Raw genomic sequence first — 8,045 nt, forward strand, 5'->3', positions numbered from 1 at the left:
AGCTTGTCAGTTCAGCACAAAGGAGGAGCAGACTTGATATTTTAACCACATTACCGGCTAATGCTACACATCCCCACCCCTTCTTTTGTGAGTGAAAGACAACATTTTTCCCTTTAAGAGCTAAAAAAAACTTAGAAAACTAGATAAATAAGACCACTCTCTCTTTTCAAAGTGGGGAACCCCCATTTAAGCAGTTTTTGAAGACCAAATGAGGTGTTGCCTTCAGAAAACCACACACAACAATAACGCTCTTTTTCCCATGCACGTTAAAGTAATCCGGGTTAATCACATGAGATAAGTGCAGGTTCAATATACCTCCACAGGAAACATGCCTCATCCCTCTGGGCTGGGAACGAAGGAGGCACTTCTGATGGATTACAGGCCCCTGCACAAATACCACGGCTTATCGGAGATGAGATCAATGAGAACTCATCAGCCTCCCTGTCAGACTGATAACGTCTTTGGCTGTGCCAGGAACTGAGGGGGTCAAGTGTTAACAAAGCACTTGAGTGTTGAGATTCAGCTAAATGATAATTTGCCAAATTCACACTGCAGCCATTTTACTCTGATGTCTCTCTGAGAATGAGGGGCTTAAACGCTATCTGCAACTTGTAGGGTAGTCATTGTTGTTACAGATTAAAAATGGGAGACATAGAACCATAGCTAATGGTAATGTTAGCTAGCTATTGCCAGGTTTAAAAACTTTCAGGAAGCTCTTTAATACTGAATTATTGACTCATTTTTGCTACATTTTGTCCTTTAAGTTTCTGATTAATTTAGCAAACATGAAATGCTAACAACTGGTAGCATAATTCAAGATAAAGTACATGTTTGCTGCATGGTTAGCTAGCAAAAAGCTAATATTAGCAATTGTTTGAACCCTAATTAACAATGCAGTTTATTCCACATTACAGCACACAAGACGTGAAATCAAAGCTAATGCTGGCTACACTATGGTAATTTGGCTGTGTGATACCATTAGCTGTTGTAATTAAGCTATCTGCAATGAATCAGCAACATTTGTTGAACCCTGAATTAGGGTGAGGTTGTCTTTTTCTCTGTTTAAGATCATTCTTGTTCTTGTTTCTACCCACAGAATTGGCTGGGCTCCTGAAAATCCCATCAAACAGGGTTCTCCAAAGGTGTGATTTACTGATGATATCAGTGCAGGAATGCTGTATCAGTAGCATTGTTGCTAGCACCTCATTGTGGAGCTAAAACGTGTGTCAAAATATTATTGGGTTCTGATGTTCAAATTACTTATTCATGCCACTTTTAGACTCCTTTATATCATTGTTTCTGCCCGCTTTACAACATCATACTTTTGCCTCTTAACCAGTTTTCACTACTTTTAACCAGTCTTCACTACTTTAGAGGCCCAGTTTTGCTACTTTTTGTCATTTTTGCATGTTTTTGCCTCTGTATCCCATTGTTGCCACTTTTTCAACACTTTACTAGGGGTGGGTAAAAATATCAATTAATTGATGCATCGCAATATTTCCCCCCTCAATTCAATATCGATTCAGGAAATCCTCTGAATCGATTCACCTCCTGGCCAGTAGGGGTCACTGTGCATGTGATTTGCGTTGTATGGACGGAGGCCGCGCTGACCAAACAACAACATACCATAACCATGTTATGTGAGGTTTATCACAATTTCCAAGAGGAAAGAAATATTATTAAAGTTTACATGCACTTTACTTTTTCAGCGTTTATACAGAACTTGCGTGTTTTTATTTTGAACTCCATATGCACAATAAGTTATTATTGTGCAAATTTTTATTTTCAGATGTTTTATTGCTAAAAGATGTGAGGTGACCTACCACATATGTTCACATGGGCATGAAAATAATTATTAAAAATTGTCAACAGTCATTTGTGTATTTCTACTTCTTACTGAATCAACATCAAAGCATTTAAATCAATATTGAATCAATATCGAATTGAATCACAACCTAAAGAATTGAAATCGAATTGAATCGTGAGGTTCTTAGCAATACCCAGCCCTACTTTTCACCATTATTTTCTGCCCCTTTTTGCCTTTCTTATCCCATTGTTAATGCCGTTATCCCATTTTTGCTACTCTGTAACAACTTTCCTAGCTATGACGTCTGACATAACTCTCCTGATGGTTTATATCAGTGTGCCCATCTACATTGTTAACATTACACAAAAAAGGGCAATTTAGTTTTAAGAAAAGTTATTTATATTTTTGAAATAATGCTACACTGTACTACAGCATAAGTAAGTAGATAAATATTTTTTGTTGCTTTGATATGACTGGTTATTATTCAGGTTAAATGTAAAATAAGGTTATCGCTGATTAACTTTTCAATGGATCATGATTTCCCTGACCTCCATTGGCACCCCACTTGGCGGGGCCCCAGAAAGTTCTCCCCTTTAACCCCCCACCCGGGTGGCCTTGATTGCACGATTATAAACTAGATTAATATCTCTGGTTGCACAGAGGTACTGTTAAAATTAGCTAGCACCACAAAATAGCTAATGATAGCATTCCTACCTATTGTTACTGTTTGACAGTGAATCACATGCTAGTAAGGGGTTTTTTTGTTTGCTTGTATGACAGCCTTTTTGTAGTGAGTCAGTAGCAAATAAATACGTTTCTTAACCCTTTAACACTGCCGTATTTCCTCTACCCTATTACCTTTTGCTGTAATGAATAAACTCCAAAATAACTGTATCATACTCAATTTCCAAACATACTGGCCATATAGACAAAGGCCAGAAACATTCAACTGCTTCCTTTCATTTTTGTAGTGTTTAACAAGATGTAAACTATGAAGTCATAGCTGATGGTTACAATGGCATATATAATGTCCTTTAAAGTTCCTGATCAGTTAAGAGACATTGATAAGTATGTGAAATAATTAACAACTCAGTTGCTATATTGTGATGTGAAACTCAGCAGTGCGTTTTTTTTTTCTTTAAAAGCATTTAGCCTGAGCTTTCCATCAGAGTTATGTTGCAGGAAAATGCTGCTTCGTAATTATGGTGTAATGCAGTGTAACTTGTTGATAAATTTGTCAACTTTTAAAGCTTTAGATGCCTAAAAATAGACCCAACATGCCTTTCTTTGTGCCCTCTCTCTGACCTCTGGACCTCCAGGCTCACATTGCTCCTTTCAGTCTTTAACTAAATCTATCAGAAGTAAAAAGAAGAGATGGACATTTAGTCTCAAATAGAGGAATCGCGTGAGAAAGAAGCCGAGCAGCTGACTGTGGTGGAGTGAGTGCACTGCCCCCCGAGGTCAAAGCACTTCTGTCATATTAGCTTATACACAGGGTCCATATTTTCAATAAATCATGGCCCTGAAGGAGGGCTGGGAGTACATGGGCTATTAGAGGAGGCCAGCCTGTGGACATCATCCTCTTCCTCACGATGCATCTGCTAAATCACACTTAGGCTATTAATGCCTAATTCTTCTAATATCTGAACATATTGCTTTTTATGACAAGTAAATAAATGATCAAACTAGAATTTACTGATATTAACATTACAGATAATTATTTTTGTATAAATATCAAACATTCTTCATGTTCATAGATTACTTTTTCTTTTAAAAATGGTTCATACGTCTCCTTTTGCTCCGTCATTAAATGGGGGTCGCCCTATTTTAAGTCTCCGCGGAGTCTGAGGGCCATCTCATATGATTAAACATACATGCAAAGGGGCAGGGCAAGCAAAGATGAAAGAGTCCACTTTCATGTTTGCCTGCAGGACAGATTTCCACACAAACTCGTGTTTTCACTCCTCTTGTCACGCAAGTCCTCCGCTTTACTCTTAATGCTGCTGAGTGACCCGCAAGCCCCACAGCGACCTGGCGAGGTGACGCGGATTTATTTTATAATCGCTGTGTGACGCTTCGGTCAAGAAACGCATCATTTTTTTGGTTTTATTTGGAAATCCGTATCAGTGGCAAAAAATAGAAATGTTAAAGGTCTTAACCGTGGTAACTCCTGTACGTCTGAAATTGACTTATTTATATAGCCAAAGTTTAAATTAAACGAAATAATTGAACAAAGACGGTTCATGTATTCAGGCCATGCGTTGTTATCGACACTGGACAAAAAGCTCAAGCTAATGTAAATACCACAACATATTTCTTAAATCTAAATAGGTTATTCGTTAAAGGTGGAAAATGAAGACTAAAGAAAATTCAGAAAATCGTATTATTATGTCTAGTACTTTACATTACAGGAAGCAGTGATGGCGTGTTTTTAAGCGTTTAAATAAAGGACCACGCCATTTATAACTGCGTCACGCTGACAGAAGACAGGTCAGGCTGCACGAGACCAAGTCAAACCGCAAACCATTTGGATTTGTTTAACAGCCTTTGTGGGCAAATCAATCATTTGATAGCTTATAAACAACGTATGAAATATCTTCAAGAATGTATTAACATTATTTCTAATCCCTTAGCATTGGTTGAACGAGGAATTTATCATATATTGCTCGCTTTATTATTCTGAAAAACGCAATTTGGCTTTTAAAAATTAAGAAAAAGAAAATTCGTGATGAAAAATAGCGATAATGAGGCCATATTTCTTGACTTTTACACCACTGAGACATAAGGCTACTGAAGCGTTTATAAAACGCATTTCTACCTCCTTTGGGCTTTGATGATTAGATCTTTAGTTGGCTAAAACAACTGAATCATGTTTTTAATATGTTTTTTAAAGATTTAAATCCGTGTGTAGCATTAGAAATAAAAACGCATAAGTTATCTAGGCTATAGGCAACTAAAAGAAAACGTGAGATTTTCTAAATTTTCTGTGCTTGAATTAATATCCTACTTTAGGTAATTACCTTGCCTTTAACTTTGTCCGCAATTCACACAACAAAAGTATCTTCGGGCTACAAAAGGAAAAGTCTGCTGAAGTCAGAGTTTTCATAAGCCTTGATAACCTAATAAATTATGCCAAGTATTTAAAACGTGTCTACACGGGCTATAATACAGTTTTACAAGTTACAAGTTTAACAAGTTAAAACCCAAGTTTTAACTTGTTTATTTTCTCCCCTTACAAGGTAAATCTTGTGACTTTATCCGGCGTTACAACGCACCATAAATAAATAATCATTCTTACGGCTGGACTTGAAATCGATAGGCCCCTGTAGGCTTACTTTCCAAACTTTACACTCAAAGGTCAAAGATCTGAGTGGGATGTCGTCTGAACACATTATTTTATTTCTGCTCCCCCCATAGGCTAAAGTCCTCAGTGATTCACTCTTTGATGTGCAGAAAAAAGAAACATCGATCACCTTTAATTAATTGAATTAGACATCATCATCACGCACATGCTGCTTTCGAAATGAGATGACATTTGATTCTATTACCCATTATACTCACGTCTTCTCTTCCAATTTTCTTGTTTTGGGCCTGTAAATGTAAAAATGGAGTCATTTTATTCGTAGCCTGTTACAGTTTTAGAGAGTGGAATTAGGCTGGATTTTATTTTGAAATGAAATAAATGAAAAATTACTGTTTCGAGAAAAAGATAAAATGTCTATTAAGCTTTATTCAGTCTATTTTTTTGTTTCAAAATAAAACAGAAATAAATACCAACTGTCAACAGTCTGTAGGTTTTGTTAAATCTTACTTATTTAATGCTTCAGTTGTAAACTTGCTTAGCCTTTAGCTGCATAGGTGATGGGGCCTTCATACGAGGGTCAAAGAGTACCAGAATTACATCAATGTGTTTATGCAGTTGTGGTCAACAATATTAACCCATTTTGTTCTTAGTTTCACATTTTGGTCCACATCGTGTATTAAGTTGAAAAAAATAAGAAAGGGTAATGTTTTAGATTTGAGAAACTATCAATATTGATATACAGCTATGACGAATAAATGCACACATCCTAATGTTAGCTAGCTTAGCTAGCTCTAAAATAAGCGAGTTTATGAACCGTTGGTGCAATAAACGTTGATAACGGCACACTGTTGTAATATCAGTTTGATAGCATCAGACACTGTAAGAGATAAAAAAATAAGATCATACTTGCATGTAACTTACCTTACAGTGTTAGTTACCCTCCTGATGGGTGACAGTAGCTGAATATGCCCCTGATTTCGCCCCAGATGACGACAATCAAAGCTTCATGATATACATGCGGGGCCATTTTTGACTTGTGTATGGAAGCTTGGGGTAGTAATACAAAAAATGTAATACCTCAAAACTCAAGAAAGATAAGTTAAAAGTAAGAAGAGATGTGAGAATCATATATTTCAAGTAATATTCAACCAGGCCCACTTTGCAGAAAGACAGGCTAAGTTCATCCCAGTTAAAAAAACAAAACAATATCTCTTTAACCGAAACCATCCACTTGATAAAGGAAATATTATCATAAACGGCAAACACCCCTTCAGAGTAAAAGCCCTACCACTATGACTGTTTTAGCTAATACTGAAACGGTTTGACATGACAGAACAGAGCTGAAGTGAGGTGCTTTCAGACGGACTCTGTGTGAGGTCACTGTAAGACCTCACGCTGTTTTAATGCTGAGACTTTTGTTGTAAGGGAGACCAGATTCGTCCTGACAGACGCTTTGGGAGCCACTTTGAAATAAAATGAGTTGAGCTTATTTAAAATATGTGGAAACTTGTTGCCACAGAAATAACAAGTAAATGAAACTTGACTTTTTATATTATTCAAAAATATTAAAGATATATACTGATTCTAACGTTATTATTTTAAGTGTGCTATACTAGTTTTAAATTAATAGTTTTTAGTGCTCAAAACTGAGATTCAAATGTTTGAGTCAGCTAAATCGTCTACTTTGAGCATGTGATACCTCTAATTTAATCATTTTTAGTGCACTGTAAACCCTTTTAAGTTCACAGAACTCAAAATATTGTAAGTAACCAATTACCTTAAAAATATTTCTTATCTAAAGACATTTTAAGACACTGTTACACCTAAGGTAGGCTAACTTGAGCAACCATATGCAACAATGGCTGTTAGTGACCCACTGAACCAGTAGCTGATGTCTCATAAAGTTCAGAGTGCTATTCACTCAACATCAACATTGCTCTCTGTGAAAAAAGTTTAAGTTCCAAATACTTAATTTGTTTAAAACAAGCAAACTTCATTAAATCAAGTTCTTTAGCTTTTATGGCCAAGGAGTGCACGTGTTTATAATAAATGTTTATAACAGGGGACAAAAAAAAAAGAGTTAGTGCAACTCAGTGTTTCAAAATGAAATGAATGTTGGTTTGACTTTCAAATTAACTAAAATAACATAGATATTTGTTCTAATTAAGATGTTATTGTATCAGTTTCTTTCAATATGTAAGTATTTTTAGCATTAACTGTGGAATAAGTCTCTATCACCTATACTGCAGCCAGCCACAAGAGGGTGATTGAAATATTTTAGCTCATATTTCTCAGGCTGTCATGTGGTCCATCACTGGGTTTGATAAATCAAAGCTTATAGAGATTAAAAGCATGGGATGTGATTAATATCCAGTGAGCATTCTGGTTTGGTTTGTTACAGAACAGTATGAGTTTAACTGCATTTCCATTATCAGTAGTTGGAAAGGTTCCCAAATAAATTACCTGTAACGTCTTACTTTTTTTGCGCACTTCAGTAGGGCTGCCAAGTTTACCTATCCATCCCTAAACAGTAGATACACTGCAGTTTGCTGATTGGTTGAAAGAATCGTCCCTTCCTGTGCGACATTGGTAATAGACACAAAAATGGAACCCGCCATGTTCAAATATCCTGTGGATTTTGAAAGAACATCATCAGGGGTATATTTCTAAGCAGTGATGTCAGCACATAATACCACCCCATAGACAATCTTGGGGGTTCAGAGGGAATTAGAGGATGCTGTGAAGAAGGAGAAAGGACTCCAGCTGGTGGTGCAGCCTTGCCATCTGGCTTACAACACTGCCCCCCAAGTGAGAGTACGAGTGTGTGTGGAAACACAAACTATTTTGGGGTTTACCTTACCCAACCACACCAAACTGTATTCGGTCAAACCGGACCATCAGGTGGGGATGCAGCTTAAGATAATCTTACCATTG

The sequence above is a fragment of the Cheilinus undulatus genome, linkage group 22 (assembly GCF_018320785.1).
Source record: "Cheilinus undulatus linkage group 22, ASM1832078v1, whole genome shotgun sequence".
In the NCBI taxonomy this organism is placed as follows: Eukaryota; Metazoa; Chordata; class Actinopteri; order Labriformes; family Labridae; genus Cheilinus; species Cheilinus undulatus.